Source organism: Canis lupus, chromosome 21 (assembly GCF_048164855.1).
Source record: "Canis lupus baileyi chromosome 21, mCanLup2.hap1, whole genome shotgun sequence".
In the NCBI taxonomy this organism is placed as follows: Eukaryota; Metazoa; Chordata; class Mammalia; order Carnivora; family Canidae; genus Canis; species Canis lupus.
In genome coordinates this window covers 53,561,064-53,586,524 of record NC_132858.1, presented here as the reverse complement: position 1 = coordinate 53,586,524, position 25,461 = coordinate 53,561,064, and positions in this window count along the sequence as shown.

The following is a 25,461-nucleotide window of genomic DNA, read 5'->3' as shown; positions in this document are numbered from 1 at the left end:
GACTGTAATGGGTTGAATGGCATCTCTCTGAAACACATGTCCCCTTGGAACCTCAGAATGTGGCCTTATTTGAAAATAGCATCTTTGTAGATGTAATTGGTTAAGATAAAGCCACAGTGGAGGAGAGTGGGCCCTAAATCTAATGGCTATGGTCTCGCTGAGGCCATGTGAAGACATAGGGATGCACACACAGAAGAAAGGAGACTGTGTGAAGTTGGAGGCTGAGATGGGGTGATGAAGTCCCCAAGCCAAGGAACACCAAGTGTTGCTGGCAAGCACCAGGAACTACAAAGAAGCAGGGAAAGATTATCCCCAGAACCCTCAGACAGACCACTTGCACCTTAGGTTTGAATCTCTGGCCTCCAGAACTTGAAGAGAATAAATTCTTTTTTTTTTTTTTAATTTTTATTTATTTTTGATAGTCACACAGAGAGAGAGGGAGAGAGAGGCAGAGACACAGGCAGAGGGAGAAGCAGGCTCCATGCACTGGGAGCCCGACGTGGGACTCGATCCCAGGTCTCCAGGATCGCGCCCTGGGCCAAAGGCAAGCGCTAAACCGCTGCGCCATCCAGGGATCCCGAAGAGAATAAATTCTGCTGTTTTAAGCCACCTAGTTTGTGGTGCTTGGTTGTGGCAGTTCTAGCAAACTAACACAACACTGTGGTCACAGGCTGACAGTTGAAACTCTTTTCTTTCTTTTTAATTTTATTTATTTATTCATGAGAAACAGACAGAGAGAGAGAGAGAGTGAGACACAGAGAGAGAGAGGCAGAGACACAGGCAGAGAGAGAAGCAGGCTCCACACAGGGAGCCTGATGTGGGACTCGATCCCGGGGCCCCAGGATCAGGCCCTAGGCTGAAGGTGGTGCTAAACCACTGAGCCGCCCCGACTGCCCTGAAACTCTTGATCAAAACAATGATCACCTCTTCAGACCACTGACTTCAGATCTAACAGTCAGCCTTGTCTTAGCCATGATGTCCCAGGAGGAGTTAGTACTCTATACATGCACAATACATCTTTCTGCTTTTAACATCTAGCAGCAGATTCTATCTCTGACATCCACATGTCAATACTTGGTGTCTTGAGCACACTTCAGATCCTCTTCCTCTTCTATCCCATGCAGATTTTGACCAGCTTGGCCTAAATGCACCCAGTGGTCTCTCACCTTAGGCCTACTCCACATCACCTGAGTCCCTGCCACAGAACTTTTCTGAACCTTGTGTGAGCTGCTCTGAGAATGTGCCATTTCCCCCAGTAAGGGGGAATCAGCACCCAAGAGGCACCCTTAGCTAAAGTGCACTGGAGTCCTTGAATAAGCAGTTTTCCTATTATACTATTTGTTTTTAGGTTTCTCTCATGAAATTCTTTAGTAAGTGCTGAGGATTGAGGACTAGGTGCCTCCAGAGAGTGGGAAATTGGACAGGACATGATTTGGTTGGCATACCTTCCTTCCTGGCTTTTCTCCATCTCATGCAGTGCTACCTAAATAAACTACCCACACACATACCTCAGATTCCATTCTGGGGGAACCCAGGCTTACAGTTGGTACTAGAATTAGCCCTAGTAATTAGGACTTTATAGGCCTATTAAGTTGGAGTTCATAGCTGGATCATTCTTTAGTGAGAAGGCAAAATGACCTCCTTGCTAGAGTAAGTAGGTGGTGACAATCCCAAGCATGGGGGCACCACCACTGGTGCCCATCACCTGTGAGGTCTGGGAAGAGGTTAAAGTAGTAGGTGAAGAGTCAGTTGTATGTTAGCTGTGGCATATGATCAGTATTGGGAAGGGGGATAATGGCAATTTTAAGAATCTTGAAATTGTCCAGATGTCTTGGAATAAAACATAGTTCCAGGACTAACAACTCAAGGGTGCTTTGAGAGCCAGAAGTCGGGAACCCTGGGTGGTTCAGTGGTTGAGCATCTGCCTTAGGCTCAGGGGGTGATCCTGGATCCCAAGGTTGAGTCTCGCATTGGGCCCCCTGCGTGGAGCCCACTTCTCCCCCTGCCTGTGTCTCTGCCTCTCTCTTTCTGTGTCTCTCATGAATAAATAAATACAAAAATCTTTAAAAAAAGTCAGAAATCCTCTGTGATCATGTTTAAAGAAGACTCTCTTCTTCAAGAGCTCCAGAGAAGACCATAGTGAAATCCAAATCCATGTTTTAACTGACACAATTTCAGAGCCATGGAAGAGATGGCCTTCCCATCTATAATACACTCCTGGAGTAAAATCAGGGCCCCGATGCAAAACAAAAGTGTAATATTAGACTTTAAATGGGAATATTTGGGAATGAAAATCTGAGAATCTTGAAACTGGATTCTCTTGAACCTTCTGTGAGTCAGAGCAGCCTCTTCCAAGGGGCAGCATCCACCTCTTGTTTGGAGATATCAAATGAGGAATGTGCCTAGAAGATGAAACTGGCACTCTTTAAGATGATTGTACTAGCCCTCATTGCCTCCAGGCCTACGACCGACATAAGAGCTCAGCCCAGATGGGGAAAGGCAATCCCAGCTCTGGGTAGGAAGAGCTCATGCATGAAAATCATTGCAGTAATTATCCAATATAGACCAACAGGAATTGTTGGAACACCTGTGGAAGAACTTATTGAGGGTGTTGGACAGAGTGAGGGGATCAAATACTAAGACCAAATAAAGGAGCATTGGTCCATGTCTTAAAAATTAACGATTTGATTGGAATTCATGGAGCTGGTCCTAATATACTGTAGTAATGTCAAAAACCTACAGTAACTACAGTCACCTACAGTTGGAGGTTCATTAACCTTCCTGGTATAGTATTGGGGAAGGGGCCAGGAAGCTACAGAAGGTAGCAGTAGTAGGATAGATGCATTGTGAGGCCAGGAGTCCTGCTGGGTGGGGAGAACCCAGAGGCTCAGTGGGTCTGTCATCTTTGGGTGTTTGTTGACAGTAGGATATAATGACATGGGGCTCCAGAATGGAATGGCAGAAACCAAATACTTGTACTAAACTGCCAAGAGGCCGGGATGCCTCGGTGGCTCAACGGTTAAGTATCTGCCTTTGGTTCAGAGGATGACCCTGGAGTCCCGGGACCGAGTCCCATGTTGGGCTCCCTGCATGGAGCTCCTGCTTCTCCCTTTGCCTGTGTCTCTGCCTCTCTCTCTCTCTCTCTCTCTCTCTCTGTCTCTCATGAATAAATAGATACAATCTTTAAAAATAAATAAACTGCCAAGAGGCCAAGTGGAGATGATGACCAGAGTAAACAGCAATCAGAGGTTCTCTGGTGGGGGTTCATTGATCAGTGATCGGGAAGGTCCAAATAGGATGTTGCTTCCCTTATATTATAAACAGAAGTGGGGAGTTGGTGAGTGTGGGGTGCGTGGAATTTAGGGAGGGAGAGAGAGATGGAGTTGGTGATCAGAAATTGTAGTGCTTACTTCGTTTCCATAATGAAGTCAATTTTTACAGAGTCCACTTATTAAAGGGGAGAACAGAGGGATCCCTGGGTGGCGCAGCGGTTTGGCGCCTGCCTTTGGCCCAGGGCGCGATCCTCGAGACCCGGGATAGAATCCCACGTCGGGCTCCCGGTGCATGGAGCCTGCTTCTCTCTCTCTCTCTCTCTCTCTCTCTCCCCCCCCTCGTGACTATCATAAATAAATGAAAAAAAAAAATAAAGGGGAGAACAGATCTTCAGGAAGGGCTCTGCACATCTTCACAGTAGAAGGGGTAAGCATCCCCTACTACTTACCAAAGAGATTTGCAGCTATTTACCAGCGTAACTGTATAACTAGTTAATGTAAGCTAGTTCATGAACCAACATAGACAAGATACTCAAATGTCATCATGATCCTCAAATTAGATTGGGACCTAAAGTGGGCTCAAGTCCAAGTCTTGGCAATCCAGGGCATCCATAAACCTGGTTATAATCCCGTTCTTCAAGAGTATAGTGGATATACCTATAGCTAACATAACTTTCATATTGGTTCTTTGGTCATGAAATAAAAGGGCCAAAAAGAGATAGGAAGGGCCAAAGAGGAGCTTCTGCAATATCTCTGCCTCCTCAAACCAATATAGTTCATCAGAAGAAATATGTTGGGAAGAATTTTTAAAAATGAGAACGTAGATAGGCTGATGAAGGTCAGTACAAAATTGCAGATCTTTGTGTCTCAAGTTAACACCCTCCAGAAAGCATTCACCATGATGAGATATTCAACAGTTTCATGGAAATGCTATCTTGATTAATATTGCTTCAGACCAAGGGACCTGTTTTATGGGACTGTAACCACAGAATCTACTTATTGTGGAGATTGCCTCATTGCTCAAAGGCTAACAGCCAAGTATAATGGTGGACTAGCCTGTTAACATATTTTTTTTTTTCTAAGTAGGCTCCATGCCCAGTGTGGAGCTCACCATGAGCCTTGAACTCATGACCCTGAGATCAAGACCTGAGCTGAGATTGAGAGTCGGACACTTAACGGACTGAGTCACGCAGGTGCCCCTAGCCTGCCAAGGCCTTAATTAGGCACTGGCTTGATATAAGTCTTACGATGGCTAGGAGTACTGTCCTCTGAGTTGTGATGATTATATTCGACCAATGACTACTGTGGCATGTAGCTGTATGGCATTATGACCCATGGTGTTGTGCTCAGTAAATAGAATATACATATCTGGGGATCACAGGGTGGAAATTGGATTTATCTCTCTCATTCAGATTTCCAGTGACCCTTTTCCAGAACCTGAATATTCCCTTCCCCCCAATTTAGGCTCTGTCCTCATCTTTGAAGGGAAACTCTTCTATCAGCGTGGCCGGTAAGGGTTCCATTGAATTCACTGCCGCCACCTGATATATTTGGGCTCTAAAGTCAGTGGACACGCAGATAAAGTTAGAAGTTACTACATTAATGAGATTCATTTTCTCTGTTTACTCTGAAGGTTTAGGGTTGGTGCTACATGGTGGTGGTAAGGAGGACTCTGTGTGGCATCGGGGTATTTACTGAGGACCCCTGTGATGGTTCCTCACTCCATTAAAGAAGTATATGAGAAACTGCAGCAACCAGGCCCTGTCCAAAATAATTTAAGGGCTTAAAACTCTTAGAGTAGGTTTAGTAAGCAGCCTAGAGCAGTAGAGGAAACGGAAGGAATGTCTAGCTTGTTGCTGGAGACGCGTAGTGACAGCAGTCACTGTAGCTTAGTCTGCTCCCAAGACCCTTGAGTCTTGAGCCCTTGCATAACTGGTGTCTGGTTCCACTTCGATCAGGAAACAAAACTCCATGGAGCTGGCTTCCTAATACCAGATTCCCTAGAATTCGCAAGCAGGAAGTTCACTGGGAAGGGGCCCAAGTCTTGATATCTATCAAAAAGCAAGATTGAATTGGGCAGAAGAACTGGACTGTGATACAATCTGCACAAAACCCTCAGCAGATCCCATGGACCTGGGATGGCCATTTAAATCTGGACAAGAAGGGTGAGTGGCTGAGGTGGACATGGACAGTCTATCTCTAGGAGGCCCCTGAGGAGGGACCGTGACATTGGTCAAGGTAGTTTTTGGCAGCTGAAGGCAATTCCCAGAGTAGGACTCAGCCGAGGTCTCAGCCCTCAGTATTTCTCTTGGCTGCTGAAAAAAAGTCAAGAAGAAGTGATGTGGGCAGCACACCATGGCACCAACTGCACATGGGAACTTTGAGAACTGGAAATCCCAGAGAAAAGTCAGCCCCAACTCTCAATGCACATGCTATAGTGATACCTGCACAAACAGCTGGAGGTAAAGAGTATAGGCCCCGGAGGGGAACATGCTGGGGGTTGAATCTTAAGGAGCCTGCTTATTATCAGTGTAACCTTGGGCAACCTCCAGCCATTGTGCTAAAGTGTTGTTTTCCAGTTGTTTGTTTTAGTCTGTAAAATAGGGGTTATGGTTTGGCCTACCTCCTAAGGTTATTATAAGGGTAAAAAAGAGTTAATATTTGTAAAACACTTGCCATAGAGTAAGCTCTGCTTAAGGATTTGTTAATTAGTAAAATGAGCCCAGGCAATAGCATTTCATCTGAACCATGACAACCTAAGCACAAATAAAAGTGTTTACATAAGCAGATATGTGAGTATCACAGGTTAGGAAATATTAGATTATAGAGAGGAAGGATTTTTTTTTAAGGAACAAAAGTGGTGCATAAATTATACTGCTTTAGATCGACATGGCAATTTAGGAGTTATGATGTAAAAATATAAAATGTAAATGTTTATATTTAAGATGCATATACAATAATACTTAGAGGCATATTTCATGTAAGTCTTAAGTACAAATATGATATATAAATAATTATAATAATCATGATAACATGATAATATATTATATTATATTATAATATAATGATTATATGTGATTATGTATGATAATATATTATAATATCATGATTATATATATGATATATAATCATGATTATATTTCATATATCATGATAATATAATATAAACAAAGAGAGTTTGAGGAACTATTATTTTCTACCAAGAAGAAATCACATTTAAAATTTGTTTCTTAAAAAAAAAAAAAAAATAAAATAAAATAAAATAAAATTTGTTTCTTAGCATATGCCTGTAACAATATAGATGAAAAGAAAATATTTTTTTTTACCTTATCCAACAAAATTTATGATAAAAAGAATAATAATTTTAGAGACGGCAGTGAAAATCCTTCCATAGGGTTTCAGAGATTCATCTGGAAAGTCTGGTATGTCTTCAATCACCGTTCCTATTTGGTGTGGAATTTCAAGCACAAATATACCGGCAACTGTTTGGCCAAGCAAACTCAGTGTCACGTACCTGTTCATTCCTTTCCCGGGCTCCGATCCACTGTCTCTTTGATTTCCCACCATGCACAGTGGCCCCATTGGTTCGAAGATCTATTCTGCTCTCTCATGTATAAAGGCTTTGATGTATTGGTGGCTTCAGCCCCCAAAGGTTTCTCTCATTACTGAATTCCCAGTAGCTATTTCTCTACACTGTAATTGAATGGCACTCTTAGGAGCAAGTGTTCAGGGCACACAGTGTCACAAAGCTAGGTGCATTCTAGAAAAATGAGGAGATGATGTCCATTAAAGCAGGGGATCACGGACAAATATATTCCCTAAGGTGAGGGCAAACAATCAATAGCTGAAATGGGGAAAGTAGGTCTCATTTGTGTGCTGATTAGGAAAGGATTTAGATCTTCCTGCCTAAACCAGGGTGACCTGTGGCATTTAATTAGTGAATACAGTCCATGCCTTCTTTCCAATGGCAATTAGGGCTCTATGCCGACCTCCCCACATCCCTAAATCTCTAACCTTCACACACATGAGAGAGAGAGGGAGAAAGAGACAGAGAGAGAGAGGAAGAGAGAGAGAGAGAAGCACCTATCACGTCATTCATTAATACTCTTCATTATTCAACATTGAGGCCTATTCAAACACCAAATGGATTATTTGTTTTTAATATGTTTAAACTAAATTTAATTTAATCAATGATACGATTTCACATGATATAGATCAATTACTTCTCAGAACATTTCCTATGTTTTCAATTAAACATTCTGAAAAAATTACTTTCAAGACTCTACACTAATGTATGATAATGGCTGAATTCTCTTAAAAATTATCTATTGAACCAGTGGGCTACAATGATGATAGTTTATATGAATTGAATCACTGAATACGTACCTAAACGTGCTTAGGAAGTGTCAGGTATTCTTTGGGTGGAGAGCAGGCAAAGGTAAACAGGTCTCTCCTCTCCACTAGGAAGATGAATACAGGCAGGGCAATTTGAATGCTCCAGGAACATTGTTCTCCTGGTCATGTTAATGGAACACACAAGAGAGAAAGCCTCCTGGGTCCACATGTGTCACTGCAAGTGCTTATCCAAATGCATGCATTGTGATTTTCAAGATTATAATTTTTTAAACGACTTATTTATTTCATTTTAAAGATTTATTTATTTACTTGACAGAGAGTGAGCAAGCTGGGGTGGGAGGGGCAGAGGGAGAAGGAAAGAGAGAATCTCGAGCAGACTCCACACTGAGCACAGAGACTGATGAGGGGCTCGATCTCAAAACCCTGAAATCGTGGCCTGAGCCCAAAACAGTCAGATGCTTCACTGACTGAGCTATCCATGTGCTCCTCAGGATTACGATTTTTATCTTTAGGATATTTATAGCAGTAATGACTACAATTGAAAACCGACAGATTGGGACAGATAGTGAACATAAAAATTCAACCGAGTTGGGCAGCCCAGGTGGCTCAGTGGTTTAGCGCTGCCTTCGGCGCAGGTTGTGATCCTGGAGATCCAGGATCGAGTCCCACGTTGGTCCTTCTGCATGGAGCCTACTTTTCCCTCTGCCTCTGTCTCTGCCTCTCTCTCTCTCTGTGTCTCTCAGGAATAAATAAATACAATCTTAAAAAAAAAAAAATCAACTGAGTAACCTGTGGTAAAAAGCAAAAATAAATGTTTCGTTACATAGGAGTGCAATAAAATATAATTTCTAAGACTAAATTCATGTTTCAGTTGCCATGGTTAGTACATATCTTCTGCTATATTCCTAAGTGAAATAGTATTAATACTATTAATAATTTCCGTATTGATGAAACAACTCTCCACCCCCTCTCCAGCCCTGACATCCGCCCCTCTACTTTCTATAGTTATGATTCTGACAACTTTAGATGCCTCATAGGAGTGAAATTGTAGAGCAATTTGTCCTTTTGTGGTTGGTTTATTTCACTTTGCATAATATCCTCAAGGTTTATCCACATGCTTAGCATGTGATGGGATTTCCTTTTTTTTTATTAAGAGCTGCATGGTAGTCTACTGAATGTATGTGCCACATTTTGTGCATCCATTCATCCCATTGAGCAGTCTTCACAACTTAATTTTAATGTGCTTTATTGTTATTTTTTAAGTAATAACAGGATTGCAGGATATTTGCAAAGTATAAAAATGAAAAAAAGTACTTTAAATACTGTAATATTTACCATCCACTGGCAATCACTCACATTATTTTATGTATTTTCTTCATGCTACTGAAATGTATCTCTACATCTGTCTCAGAATAAAATAATAATATATAATGTTTGTATGTTTATGTAAACACATATATATCTCTCAATGCAGCTGTTTTCGGCCTAATTTATGATTAAATTTTTCATGTGCAAATAAAGTACTGTTTCTAGAATATCCTTAACCATTCTGCTTAGGATATCAGATAGGGGACATTTGCTGTGATAGTCTAGAGGACGTAAGAGGTGGAGACAGAGACAAGAGAACAGCAAAGAGATAGGATAGAAGCTTGTTACTGAGTGATGGCAGTGGGGACATAACAAAAAATGAGTAATTTTTGAAAGAGAATGTCTTTCTGTGCATCCAAATCTCATAGTTTCCCTCTGATGATTTACATACATTTCTTGTGGTTTCCAGGTTTGAAATGTTCTTATTAAAATTTTAAATTAGGCCTCCTTTGAAATATAATTAAGCCAAAAAAAATATATAATTAAGCCAATAATTACCACTGTGAAGAAAGTTTACAAACTTTTGTATGTTTATCTTTTCTAGGGTTTTGCTGCTGTGTTTTGAAATTATAATAGCATTAAATTATACCTTCGGATTGTTTAGGAGTATAATCTTCTTAAGTATATCGCCATTTATATTTTGGCTTTGCTACATATAAATTTCAAAGTGATATTAAATAATGTTGACAGTAAATGCTCTTGTGTGTTGGTGTCACTTAACATCTCTCTCATATTTCATGAGAAATTGTTACTCTTGGTTGTTCCTTGTCAAACTTGCAACAGTATTTTGTGGGGTGATGTAACTTATTAGGGAAGTAATGAAGTTATGAAGGCATACCAAAACCCAAAACACATAAACCTTGAACTAAAAATAAGATTGCATCAAAATTTAGCTTTTGGACAAACTGTTCACTTTCCCAAGACAGTTTGTTTGTTTATTTGTTTATTTATTTATTCACTTTTTTAAAAATTTAAATTCAATTTGCCAACGTATAGTACAGCACCCAGTGCTCATCCCATCAAGTACCCTCCTTGGTGCCTGTCACCCAGTTACCCCAACCACCATTCACCTCCCCTCTGCAGCCCTTTGTTTGTTTCCCAGATTTAGGAGTCTCTCATGGTTTGTTTCACTCTCTAATTTTCCCCACTGTTTATTAAGATCTTGTTCAAGACCTCACCTTGTTGTGCCCACCACACCTAGGCTCGTCTATCATAGACTTTGGCTGATTCCAGTTTCCCGCCTTAAAAGATGAGCATTTTAAACTACATAAGCACAGAGTCTGAAATTGCCTAGTATCATGCCCTAGTAACATCAAAAAAGTTGCCTTAATTGGCCAAGTCAGTGGTTTCATAATTCTCTATATTCTTTATCAAATAGCCAAACATATGTAATAGTATGGAGAAAACATCACATCTTTAAGGAAGATGCTAAACATCCTCCTAAGAAAGTGTCTTAGGAAGAGAACTTTGGCAAATTATTTTGATCCAAAATAACAGAGGTAAAAGATGGTGAGATCCCACACATGCTCAATTAAAAAGAGAACACCTAACCTGATAAGCATGGGAAAAAGAGAGGAAAATGTGCTAGTTGAAAGAGAGGAAGGATTAGAAAAAAAGAAAAAAGAAAGAAAGGAAGAGGCAAACTGGAAAAAATAGGAAACAAGGCTGGTGTGATGGAGAGGACAGGCAGGAGCTTCACGGGAAGAGTTGCTGAGGAGCATGGTTAGAATGGAAGTGCCAACGCCTCCATGAAGATGTGCGCCCCACCCCCCCCCAAGTGAAACCCAACATCTGCCTTTCTCCTGAGTATGTACTCAAATCATTTATTTCACTGATTATTTCTATGATAGAATTTCCTGAGCCTCATTTGGGGACACAGTTAGTGGAACTGGAAGAAGCACAGATCTCTAGGCCTTTGTGGGGTGGGTGTGGTGAGTGTTTTCAGATCTCAGCAAGGTGTGCAACTGGTGTGGTGGTGGAGGCTTAATTCCAGACACCCCATATTGGTGAAGACACATGCACCTGTCCACCCAGACGGTCTCCTTGTGCTGCTGCTGCTAACACTCTTCCATCTTCATTGTCTTCTTTTTTTTTTTTTAAAGATTTTATTTATTTATTCATGATAGACACAGAGAGAGAGAGGCAGAGACGCAGGCAGAGGGAGAAGCAGGCATCATACAAAGAGCCTGACGTGGGACTCGATCCAGGGTCTCCAGGATCACGCCCTGGGCTGCAGGCAGCACTAAACCGCTGCGCCACCGGCGCTGTCCTTCATTGTCTTCTTATTGTTCATGTTCACAAATGCTCCTTCTCCTTGTTCTCCTTCTCTTGTTTTCTTTCTCCCTTCTCCTCTTTTCTTCTCATTTTTTATTTATTCAGAGGAAATTAACATTCATTTTGACGAGGACATATTCTCTTCTCTACCCTTCACTGTGAGGGACCTTAATGTACTTGTTTTGAATATTAAGGTCATTTACATCTAGAAAGCAGAACTATCAACTGAGAACTAAGCTCACCTTTGTGAACATGGCATTCATATTTGCTCTTGGAAATTGTTTTCTGGGAAGGTAAGGCTATCAATCAATCAATCAATTTGCCAATTTTTTTAAGAAAACTCTTCAAAACCAATGTATGTGGAGAAATAGATGGCTTGTGGGTAAAGTACTCTCTTATTGGAAAAATGTACTGCTCACCTGACCAAACTGTTCATTTTCAAACAGTAGTTTACTTATTAAGGCTCCGTTCATGACCCTTGACTTGGTATGTCCACCAATCCTAAACTATTCAGTCATGAGTGTTACCCAAAATGGAACTTTTGAAAGACAACACCCACCACTATTGAGAGGCTTAAACTGTATAAGTATTCTCACCGCAGATCCCCTTTATGAGGCGTTGCTAAGTCCCAGTTTATGCAGAGTCCGCCTTCCTGTAGGACACAAATAGCTCTGCTGGATCCACTGGTTTTCCTTGTGGTCTAAGGTGTGTGTATGGAGGGGGTATTTTTAAAAATATTTTATTTTTATTTACTCATGAGAGAGGCAGAGACATAGGCAGAGGGAGAAGCAGGCTCCCTGCAGGGGGCTCAATGCGGGACTCGATCCCAGGACCCTGGGGTCACGACCTGAGCCACAGGTAGACGCTCAACCGTTGAGCCACCCAGGCATCCCTGGAGGGGGAAACTGATACTCAGTACCTTTTCCTGAATCTCTCACAGATTCCAAATGAATTAGACATTTCCTCCAGCCCTCCTGCTGCTCTACTTCCCAAACCTCATACTCACCTTGGCAGTTTATTATTTATTATTTATTATTTATTTATTTATTTTATTTTATTTTATTATTTTTTAAATTTTTTTCAACTTGGCAGTTTTTGAGTAAAATTATTCTAATCACCAAAATAATGTGAAAATCAGAAATAATTTATAAACTAAAGAATGGAATACCCACGGCAACATCATTGTGTAGTGTTATTTTGGTACATTTCCAACTATTTTCCCCCCATTGTGTATTTGAACAACTCTATTTATGGTGTATCTGTATCTATCACGACATTCCTTCTCTCGGCCTCCATCTCACTAGATAGATGGAGAGACAACTAGAGAGCTGATAGGTAGATGAGTGGGTAGATTGGGTATCTCCAGATCCGGCTTTAGCGTATTGCCATAAGGATCCTTCCATCAACTCAGGGGTGGACATACTTTTCTTTTTTTTCTGCAATGGGCCAGATAGCAAAGGCTTAGGCTTTGAGGGCCCCATGGTCTCTGTTCCAGCTACTTGGCTCTTCCACTGCAGCACAAAAGCAGCTGGAGAGAATGCATAAACAAAAGATCATGGTTGCATGAGAACCAGGTATTATTCACAAAGACGGGCAGCAGGCAGACTTGGCCCCTAGGCAGGTGGTTGGCTCACCCTCGTTGAGCTACATTTGCTTCTCTAGTTGGGTGAGTGAGGACCCTGGGGGTGTTTCGAGGTTCCTGGGCTAGCTGCTCCAATCGCCCATCTTTTCCCTCATGGCATATTCAAGTCTCAAGCAAGAATCCAGACTCTCCTCGGTTGCCCTGTGAGCGAGCGTCCTGGGCTCCTGTGTGCAGGCCTGAGTACTCTCCCACTAGCAGGATGAGGAGGCGAACGGCAGAAGGAAGTGAGGGTCAGGATCAGTGTCTGTGCTTGTGGACCAGGGACAGTCAGAGGAGGCTCTTTTCCCCCACAAATGGGAACACCTAAGCCAGACGACCATAAAGACTGAGGGTCCTCGTGTCTAGCCCCTTGCCGCAGTTGGGCTGCGACTGGACAGGTGAGCCGGCCCTGCCCGTGCTCTGCAGAGGCAGCCGCAGGTGTACGGTGGAGCCTTGGTGAGTGACGTCCTGCATCTGCCAGCATCTCAGGCTCTAGGGACACCGGCTCTCCGAGGAATAACCTGCGTGCACACCTGTGCCTTCCTTTAAAAAAATAATGACCCGGCCACCTCTATTACAAATCTCGAATGTGTGGCTTGAAAAGTGGACCTTATTCATTTCTGTCCTTTCTGAGGTTAATTCTTATGAACAGTTTCACTTTGTATTCTCATAATATCTTGGTGAGTTCATAAAACTCTGAAAGAGTTGCCAAGGGACGATCGTATGGATGTTTTCTGTATTTTAATGTGCTTTGTCAGTTTATTCTGGAAATGCAGTACACAGTGGGCTTCCCACTGTTGTGGTGCTGAACTAATCGCTTGAAAAGCAATACTTTTGAATGCAAGGTCCGAGCGCCCTCAATCTCACCTTCTAGATGGTGTTACCTGGACCTCAGATCCAGACATCGGGCAAATAGCCAAGAATCCAGTTTAATCCACATTTCAGTCCTGGCCCTGACACAGGAATGCATCCTTCTCATCAAGCACCTAATTTCCAAAGAATAGATTTCTGATCTACCGCTCACCCTAACCCCACTAGGAAAGGCAAAAAATAAAACCTGTACATACAGGCCAACACACAAATGCACACACTCTCTTGTTCTCTGTGCCCCTTTTTGGGTTGAGTAAAAAGTAATGCTTAGGTTTTGGTGAAATGTTTTAGAATTATGGTTACTGTGACCCTAAGCTGAGATCTCATCCGCAAAGAGTTATATATTGGCCAATTCACTGATGCTCATGTGCAGAACAGCCATTGCTGACCTAGGCTACGGGACAGTCCAGTTCTTTCTTATGGCATCACTGACACATACAGACACAGTCATGACCGAGACCTTAACTCTCACCTGCAGAAACACGAATAGGAAACTGTGGTGCTGTCTTCTCATGAAGTGCTCGTCCTCAGGACAGTCCTCCTCCTGAGAGAAGTGCTCCTCCTCAGGGCAATACTCTTCGAGGTGTACTCCTCCTCACTGCTATGCTCCTATTCATAATGGTACTCCTCCTCAAGGTAGTGCTCCTCTTGAGGGCAGTGGTCCTCTTCCAGGTGGTACTCCTCTTGTAGGTGGTACTCCTCTTCACTGCTGTGCTTCTATTCATAATGGTAGTCCTCTTCAAGGTGGTGCTTTTCTTTAGGATGGTGCTCCTCCTGAGGGCAGTTCTCTTCTTCTAGATGATACTCCTCTTCAGGGTGGTATTCCTTTCAGGGTGGTAATCCTCTTTAGTGTGGTGCTTCTCTTCCAGGTAGTGTTTCTCTTCAGCGTAGCGCTCCTTTTCAGTGCTGTGCTCCTCTTCATGGGGGTGCTCCTCTTCACTACTGTGCTCCTCTTCAGGGTGATACTCCTCTTCAAGGGTGCTCTTCTCCAGCACCATGCTCCTTTTTGAGGTGATGCTCCCCTTCAGGGTAGTGATCCTCTTCAGAGTGGTGGCAGGAGCATATGTGGTACATGCTTGAAAACTCAAATATGAGTGGACTGGTTTCCTTAATAAGCAAATTAACAATAAAATATCGTGAAGCCAGTGGAAGGTGAAGGCCACTTGTCTCCTGTCACCATTGAAAAGATGAAAATGTTTTAAGTCTTTTTGTTTTTAGGGACTTGGGGCAGAGAAGCCAAAAAAAAATGTTTTTAATATTTCAAACTGAAAGAAAGGAGATAGAGCAGATATTTCAAACTGTAAAATAACCTCTTTATTTTTATTTCTCAACTTCCTATTTATTCTTAGTTCACCTATTTTACAAGAATTCCGTTTCTTTTTTTTTTTTTTTCTCCATCTTAGAAAAGACAGTTTCTGACAAAGAGAAGTTGGATCCGCCCTGGCTTCCATGGCTCCCAGGGTTGTTAAGTTGAATATTGTCAATATGTAATTATCTCAGTAGACATGAGGGAGAAAAGAGGAAATCCTAAGTTACCAGGTTCTTTGCTTGAGTGCTTTTGCTTTTTTGTCAAAACCATTGACAAAAGTTATTTGAGGGAATTATTAAGAATGGACAACATTGACTAAGATTCTGAAGGCTAGAAAAGCATCCTGTTCAACATCTATATTTTATAAGAAGAAAGCTGAAGTTCAGAGACGTCAGAGGAGTTGATCAAAGCCTCCAGGGATTTTAACAGAGATCAGAATGAGACCCTTCCTCCAGGTTTCCAGTCTCATGCCTCACCTTTCCACTGCCAGTCCATGTATAGTTCATTTCATATTTCCAGGCAGGTATGTAGCAGCTCTTAGTTCCTACCAAATTATCTAAATAATGAATGTTGGTATAGATTGTTTTTGTGTTTTGGGTTTTTTAAAAAAATGATTTTATTTATTTATTTATTTATTTATTTATTTATTTATTTATTTATTTATTTGAGAGAGAGTATGAATGAGCAGGGGGAGGGGCAGAGGGAGAGGGAGAAGCAGACCCTACATGGGGCTCAATCCCAGGACCCTGGGATGCTGACTGAGCCAAAGTCAGATGCTTAACTGACTGAGCCACCCAGGCACCCCTTTTGTTTTTTTTTAAGTAGGCTCCACAACCAGCATGGAGCCCAAACAGAACTTGAACTTATGACCCTTAGATCTAGACCTGAGCTGAGATCAAGAGTTGGACACTCAACCAAATGAGCTACTCAGGCACCCCTAGTATAGATGCTTTTAAAGAAATTAGGAGAATAAAAACAAAGCATGGTTAACTGGTGCATTTATTGAAATATCTGTTTATAGGGCATCCTCTCCGGGCCGGGCAGGGTGCTGGGGATGGGAGACATAAGGCAGGGAATCTGGTATCTGTGTTCTCTGTCTTCAGAATCCTTACAATCTAAGAAGTAAAGACAGAAACTGAGGGTGAAAATGAAGGTTCAAATTATAGTTAGGACACAGAAGGTAACAGATGTCAACAGTGTTGAGGGGTTCCTTTGGGTAGGAAGGAGAAGATGGGTTGAAGAGGGGCAGGGGTGAGCTTCAGCAAGGGCTTTTCTTCTGTGGATTCGTGCGATGATGCCTAACTCTTGATTAAAAATAGAGTAGACCATTTCTAGCAGTAAGCAGGTGGGGATTATAGAATTTTATGGGCATTTGGGGGAGTCAAATTACTCTGAAATACCTGTTACGTAAAACACTGTCCACAGAGTCCCGCAGGAATACAAAATGGTGGATACACGAGGACACCCCAAAGGAATAAACATGTCAACACTCCCAGCCGGCTGGAGGATCACATTATTCTGTCCTGCTTTATGAATCCAGCTTCTCTCTCTTATCAGGCTTTGAGGGCAGAGAGCAAAGTCCACAAATCTACTGCATTTCTCCCAACCCTAGAGCCACGGTTTGGACACATTGCAGATGGACAGAAGTACTGACTATTGATTAATGAAAAATAGCAATAATAGAATAAAACTTTTATTCACATCCTATTACTGCTACTTATCAATTATTTGAGTAGAATTTTGATATGCTTCATAGTTTATGTACAGTCCCTGAGGGAAGCATAGAGAGGGATGACAGTTAAATTTGTAAGAGTTAAATTTCATCCATGAAACATCTGAGGACATCAGTGCTGGATAGAGAGGTCAGGAGAGGAAATGTAGCCTAAGGCTGGAAAACTTACCTCCTCATAAAGCAGGGGAAGTTTGGCGTGCACTAGGATGTAGAAGTTGTCTCTAGGTCATGACACCACTAATTGAAATCAGGTGGCCCCAAATGGCACAATGGCTATGCATTGGGTCTGAGGGTCATGGACACCCAGGGTGGATTCCCTTCAGGGGGTGGGGCAGCACTGCTCCTCGGGCAGAGCAAATGGTGTCTTGGGGACCCCTCCTGGTTCCAAGCTGACGGAAAAAAAGGCATTAATACTGACCAGAGCTAGAGGGCTCTTACAACCCCGCCAAGCCAATGGAGACTTAGTGCAAGATGGTTCTGGAGAAGAGGAGGTGTGATGTAGGAGTTGTCGGAAACATCATCTGGGTGTAAAGGTGTGGTGAGAAAAATGAGAAAAATTTGTGTTTTGGTAGATAACCTCAAACATAGTAGGATTTCAAATGGCAAGGTAAACTTCAGACGCCCCTTGTTGGTTATCTGTGAAGGATGCTAAAATCCACGGTTTATAGTGACCCAATAATCTCATCAGCTAAGCCTTCCCGTCATGGGTGCCAATGCTTGGAATTGGAAAAGACAGAATGTGTGTGTGTGTGTCTGTGTGTGTGTGTGTGTGTGTTAGAGAGATACACAGAGATAGAGAGACAGAGAGACAAAGAGATGGCTTTACCAATGGGGTGGTGAAATGCTTTTAACAACTGGTTCTCTTGGGGAAGAAGTTCTGTTTTGTGGCATTTACTGATTTCCTGACTGATTGCAAGTACCCACATGACATCACTGAATATGGGATTGGAAGGTGATGTGAGCCGTGAACTCAGATGCTGGTGTGTGCAGGGTCCAGCACATTGTTACTACTTGCGTATACACCTGAATTTATCCATGGACAAGTTGGGTTACTTTAGGTTATCAATGAGTCACATCCTTAAAAGGTATTTTGATGAGCTCCTCGAACCTCCACATTCTCAATTGACTGGAATATCCATTTTTGCTCTCATGGGCCACTTAGACTATTTTAAGAATATCGAGGATTATTTGATCCAGTGGAGCCAATTACACACCTGAATTCCCTTTGGAGGGAGACCTGGGGCTCTGGATCAGCAACTGCATTACAGAGGGTCCTAGTTTTTAGGCTCCTTATGTGTATGGCTACCACACAGCATCGGGGCCAGACAGTCTGATGCATTTTCAGGCCCTGCTGGATACATCACGAGGTCACAGTAGGTTCTTACAGAAGATGTACTTTCTCAGTGCCACTCTGGGGTATACCCACATGCTGAGCCATTTTTCCTAAAACATGTTATTTCTGGGATTGAGGTAGCTGTGGTGAACAGAACCACATCACACCCCTATCCTCCTCCCTCCTCCATTAACTTACAGAAGGACATCGCTGTTTGGGGAAATGGAAGGTTGACCATGGTACATCCAGGAGCCATGCATGGTGGGATTTTCACACTCAGCCACATGCTAAGCAGAATGGACCACACAGAGTACTGTTTTTTTGTTGCATACAAAGAAAAAAAAACAAGACACAGAATTTTCATGTTTAACATAATTAAAATAAAACCTAGTATTGTAAAAATCTAGTGACGAGGCTCACTATTGAACTCAGTGAGAGGGACTATATTATTATAATCTCCTCTCAAGCTTCCTTTTTCCTGGCTCAGAAGTGTGTATCTGGAGTCCTAGGTCAGGTACAGCATACAATTGTTTTAGATTATTCTCTTTATTTCTATATAATTATTATTGCTCTGATTCACTATTAAAAGTGGAGAGGGTTGCAGCAAGGGTCTGTTGGTCCTGACGGACAGTCCGCATATGTATATTGTCTTTGCTTCAACCTTTGCTGGAAATGAGTTGCCAGACATGAGCCGTAGAGTGGAGTGCTTACACGTCTTCTGTGGGAAGGTGGTGGGTGATTTCTTTTTCTTTTTTTTTTAAGATTTATTTATTTATTTATTTATTTATTTATTTATTTATTTATGATAGACATATATATATATATAGAGAGAGAGAGAGGCAGAGACACAGGCAGAGGGAGAAGCAGGCTCCATGCCGGGAGCCCGACGTGGGACTCGATCCCGGGACTCCATGATCGCACCCTGGGCCAAAGGCAGGCGCTAACCCTCTGAGCCTCCCGGGGATCCCCATTGGTGGGTGATTTCTGACCCACGCTTCTGATATATCTTACTCTGCAAAGCCCTTCTTTGCCTCTGCGCTGGCTCTTGGACATTTAGTGTCTTATTTTATTTTCTGTTAAAGGCTAATCATCTGTTGTTGAGAAAACCATTTGTTAGGAAACTGCCATATGCTTGGCAGTAAGACTATGGACCATAATCTTCAGTCTTCTTAAGAAACCCTGCGGTCTTCTACTCAACATTGAAAAAAAAATTGTGATATTTTGACACAGGCTCTTTGAGCCCCTCTAAGGGGGTGAATTTATTACTATGAAATATTACTTGGACCCATCACCTGAACTTATAGGAACGGTTTTACTGGCATTTTCGGTGAAGTTATCTCAAAGGCTTGGGTGAGCCTAGCCCCTCTGGACTTCATGTGCCAGGTGGAGAGGAGGAGCCAAACTGCTGTCCATCTGTGCCCGGTCGGCTGTGCGGCATCCTCGGGCAGGATGGGCTGTGAGAAGCGCAACAGCACGGCTGTGCTAAACAGACTTAAAGGAGCCAGATGCCTGGGTCACGGTTCTGGCCTCGCCCCTTAGTCACTGTGCTGTTCTGGACCAGTTACTTTCCTGTCTTTGCCTTGGTTTTCTCATCTATATAATGGGGGTAATAATAGTAGTATCTACCTTACAGGTTACATGAGTGACCCTACGGAAAGTACTCAGAGCATTGCCTGGCTGTTTGTAAGTGCTCCAAAAGTGACCCATTTTATTACTATGATCACAGCTTTCAACAACTGAGATCCCACTGAGGACACGTCCCAAGGCCTACAAATAATCAAGCCTATTTCTGTGCTCACAAAGTAATCTTTAATGACATGAAAAACATGCTTCTCCTGGAGTGTGGATCGCATTCTGTAATGTGGAGATAAAGATTGCAGGCTTCTTATGCATGCAGTGCACTGGAGCATGCTTTTCCTTGTGATGCCCTTCTCTCCCACCCAGGTTTTCCTGGAGCGTGACCTCACCAGTGGCATGCCTTCTCATACAGTCACAGCTGCTGTGCCTTTAGCTTATAGCACGGACTTGCTACTAGTACGGGTTTGCCGGTGGCATATCTTCTCCTGAGCATGCAGTCCTCTGAAGCACTGGTTTTCCTCTAGCATGAATTTTTCTCTTGCATGGCTTTTCAAAAAACTACAGATAATGTAGTGTTCAGGCAAGTCTCCTTCATACATGCCAAAATTCTGATATGTCCCCTGTGCATCTGTTGTTTTATCTGACTGTATTACCTCTGGTGTGCCTATGCGACAGTAATTACTCCCTCAGATTGGGTGTCATTTGCTTAATCAATATACAACAGGGTCATTCATTAAAATAATATTTCCCATGGCTTGTGTGAAATCTCAGTGAACATATTACAGTGGAAACCCTTCTATCCAATTTGGTAACAAAATATAGTTGTTCATTTAATTGAAAAATTCAATTAAGCTATGGAATAAAAAGATTATTAGCATAATTAGTTTATTTTAACTTAACGGTATGAATGGACATTCGTCGTAATTGTTCAGTGAAGGGACAAGATCTGTAGACTTTTATTATGTGATCTATTCTGGATCTTAGCTTAATCTTTATACCTTACGCACAAAGTAACATCAGAGGCTTCCAGTTCTGGACTCTATAAAGTGCACTGAGGATCTAAATGTACTTAGGAAGAAATCGGCATGCAGAGTACCTCTAAATTTATATGATTCTCCACCTCCAAGATCTTTCATACTCGTCTAATTTGGCAGCAACGTTTTTAGCAATTAACATTTAATTATTTTTTCCAATTAAAAAACGTACCGAAGACCTGAACGGACATTTCTCCAAAGAAGACATCCAGATAGCCCACAGACACATGGAAAGATGCTCAACACCACTCATTACCAGGGAAATGCAAATCAAAACTACAATGAGATACAACCTCACACAGGTCAGAATGGCTAAAATCAACAATACAAGAAACAACAGGTGTTGGTGAGGATGCGGAGAAAGGGGAGTCCTCTTGCACTGTCGGTGGGAATGCAAACTGGTGTAGCCACTCTGGAAAACAGTATGGAGGGTCCTTAAAATGTTAAAATACAACTACCCTATAATCCAGTAATCACACTGCTGGGTATTTACCCAAAGAATGCAAAACTCCTAATCAAAGGAGTACATGCACCCTAATGTTTATTGCAGTATTATTTGCAATAACTAAACTATGAAAACAGCCCAGGTGTCCATCAACTGATGAATGGATAAAGAAGATGTGGTATAAAAAAAAAAAAAAAAAAAAAAAGATGTGGTATAAAAAAGACCTAAAAAAGCAAAAAATAAAAAACAAAAAACGAAGATGTGGTACATAAATACACAATGGAATATTATTCAGCTATAAAAAGGAATGAAATCTTGCCATTTGCCACAACATGGATGGAGGTAGAGAATATAATATGAAGTGAAATAAGTCAGAAAAAGACAAATTTCAGAAGATTTTACTCCTATGTGAAATTTAAGAAACAAACAAAGGAAGAGAGAGAGAGAGAGAGAGAGAGAGAGAGAGAGAAGGAAACCAAGAATTAGAGTCTTCACTCTAGAGAACAGTTACTGGAGGGAGGGTAGGGGGGTTTGGGGGAAATAGGTGATGGGGGTTAAGTGTACACTTGTCGTGATGAACACAGAGTAATGTATAGAATTGTTGAATCATTATATTATATTGCATACTTGAAACTAATATAGCCACTTGTATGTTCACTATTCTGCAATTAAAATTTTAAAATGAGTGAAAAAAGGAAAAATTCGTTTTTTTTCCCAAAGCATTCAACCTGATTCCCATTAGAATAACTTTTTGTTACAACTGTATTTAATTAGATTCCAAAATAATTAATAAAATTAAATAATTACAACAATGACTCTAACTGCCATAAACATTTGGGAAGAGACTCTTCCCAAACTGACTCTTCCTGCAGACAAAAGTCAACTGGGGGAAGCAGGAAAGTGTGGGAGTCCTGGGAGCCACCTGCAAGCAGCCAGATAGTAGCATCAGCCATGTGTGTCCTCCCGGGACCAGACAGCCGATCCGGGGAGCACCGAGGTCAGTGTTCATTAAGAGAACTCGGGGTGCATTTCCTATCAACCCTGTGGAGGTTTTACATTCAACTTCCAATCATAGTGTATTTTTTTCTATATGAAGTAGAACGTTGGGTAATTGCACTATAGTCTGTTCTCTCCTTTGCACAAATGAGACCATTCATTAATTTATGTTGAAAATAATTATTTCATATTTATTCAAAACAAGTATGACTGAGTTAACATATTAAAGGTTATTGTTTTTTTTAAATAGCAAAGCAAGTTCTTTAAAAGGTTTTGTACTGATTTTGACAGGAAAATGGATTGCTGGTCCTATAAAATCCAATTTTCAGTTATTTACATGTATATTTCCAAATCAAAGTGTTCTCTTTAATTCTGCATGTGTGGTATGACCCCAAAGGAATCTCACATTTGTCATACCGTTACAACCAGCATTTACATTGGAGTCCTGTTTACTATTTGTTTTCACAAGATTACTTGGAACTGTAAAAAAGTAGTTACCGCTTTCATCATGAATTTTTCACTTTGGTGAACCACTGTTTTGCAATGAATCGATTTTGGGGAATTAAAAATCTAACACAAAACAATAGAAATAACAGTAACATAAATTTGACAATTAGAAATAATGTGAAAAGGCATGAAATTACAACAGCTCAAATGTAATGAGACTAGAGTACCTGTGATCAGAGATCAACTGACAGATTTATTATTTGTAACATAAGACAGCCTTTTAGTCCCTCATGATTGTTAATAGGAACATAATGAGCTTTTAGTGAAAATCATTACTTATCTTTCTAATATATGAGGGTGTGTGTGTGTGTGTGTGTGTGTGTGTGTGTGAGAGAGAGAGAGAGAGAGAGAGAGAGAGAGATGGAGGATATTACCTTGCAGTTGTATAGACTAAGATACTGTTTTCACCTCCCCCCCATAGTCACACATGGAGCCTTGATAACCTCGGGCACATGAAGGGGTTGTAGGCTCCATTTAAGATGTGCAGATGTGTCATTCATCTGCTTTGACAGAACTAAAGGAAGAGCAGAGCACAGAATTCACAATCTTTTTTTTATCATTGCACAAAGTTGAAGACCAGGCAAGTCCAACGACAGCCATGGGTTTCTATCTATGCGTATCGTCATGGGGAGGAGCTGGAGAATGTACTCGCAATTAAAAGGAAGGAGCCTCGGTGTCCATCGAAAGATGAATGGATAAAGAAGATGTGGTTTATGTATACAATGGAATATTCCTCAGCCATTAGAAATGACAAATACCCACCATTTGCTTTGACGTGGATGGAACTGGAGGGTGTTATGCTGAGTGAAGTGAGTCAATCGGAGAAGGACAAACATTATATGGTCTCATTCATTTGGGGAATAAAAATAATAGTGAAAGAGAATAGAAGGGAAGGGAGAAGAAATGGGTAGGAAATATCAGAAAAGGAGACAGAACATAAAGACTCCTAACTCTGGGAAATGAACTAGGGGTGGTGGAAGGGGAGGAGGGCGGGGGGTGGGGGTGAGTGGGTGATGGGTACTGAGGGGGACACTTGACGGGATGAGCACTGGGTGTTATTCTGTATGTTGGCAAATTGAACACCAATAAAAAATAAATTTATTATTAAAAAAATTAAAATAATAAAAGGCAGTAATGATGCCCACGCTGTTGGGTCAGCGAGGACTAAAAAATAAAATAAAATAAAATAATTCCTGATGTACCTCATAGTTAAATGGATGTAAAGATGCTTAAAAATGTCATTTCTAAAGGGCATTTGTAAGGCCCTGATTGGATTATCATAATGTCACCAAAATACAATTAGCCAAGTTAAATTAGAAACAGCAAGCTATTATTTCTTTTGTAGGCTTTGCAGCTCCCAATGTATTTTAGGGTGGTTCAAACATACATGCATCTACGTCTAGAGATTAACAGCTAGAACTTAATTATCATATTACATCTCCTTTGCCAGGAATGTGCAGCGGTTGGGAGTGAGGCGCATTTCCTTTGTGAAATGAGAACACTCAGAAACAACGTGGACAGCGTCTGCAGGATGCTGCCTCAGGAGAGCGAGAAGGGCTGGCGTCAGATCTCCTGGACTGTGCAGGCATTTTCTTAGCCAGAGCAAGCACGTCGTTGGTGTGCTGTGGATCTCTCCTCCAGTCTTTGACCCTGGGACCCAGGCCTGGCCCCTGCTCCACCTTGCATGGCCACGGGGAAGTCTCCTGGTGCATGGAAGCAATCCCGCCACGTTCTGACACCCAGGGCTCTGCCCCAGCTGATCTGAGTCTGTCTCCTTCATCCCGGCAGGGCAGGGGTGGATAGAGGCTAACTGGGCACCAGCAAATTTAAATAGAGGGGGGAGGAGGGCCCAGGAAGCAGAAGTATCTTCATCAGCAAAAGGGAGGGAAGGGGAGTGGAGAACATTCTCAACAGCACTGGGGAGGGAAGCAAAGCTGACCAGGAACTGTTCTGACATCAGACTGCTGCGGGCCCTTAGGGTGTTCCATAAACACAGGTACTTGCCAGGAAGTGCTTGTATTTTGAACATTTACACCATGATATATCTTGTTCTACCTCCTCTGATCTCTCCATTCCCTCCTTCATCCTTCCCTTGTCCAGAGGTAAAGGAAATGGTTTTGTTCATGATGCCACAGCCTGCATTTCCCCCAGTTGATTCCATGTTTGCAGGCCAATTGGACAGGTGTTCTTTTTTTTTTTTTTTTTTTTTAATTTTTCCTCTAGAATACACAATTTGTAAGTGATTTTTTTTTTTTTTTTAAAGATTGATGAATCTGATGCAAGTTCATATACACAGACCAAATGTTTGGGAGTCTCTAGTTTCATTTCATTGGTTAACAACTCTTTAGTGATTTGTTAAAACGTCAAGTTCATTTAAATAAGACAGCGAGGATTTTAGGATTAGAAGAGCAAGGTTTGACTAGTCAAGAAGCAGGAATTTTTAGCTCTCAGTACTAGCGTGTCTGATCTGTGAATATCTAATTGAATAAAATTGCATTGCAATCATTTTTAGGCTTTAAATAACTCTTGATTTCCTAACTTGAGACTTTAACTAGCTGTTGGGGTTTTGAGAATATTTTTAATATATATTTTTTCTGACCTACCTCAATTTTTTTCCCCTCTTGACTAAACTACACAAAGGGTTTTCTGGCTTCCTCCTGTATTGCTCTGTGACCTTTATACATAAATCAATGGCAGCAATTATGCATTGGGTTTAGAAATATAATAGAAAACTTGACCTTCAGTGATCACAATTGTAGAGCAAAG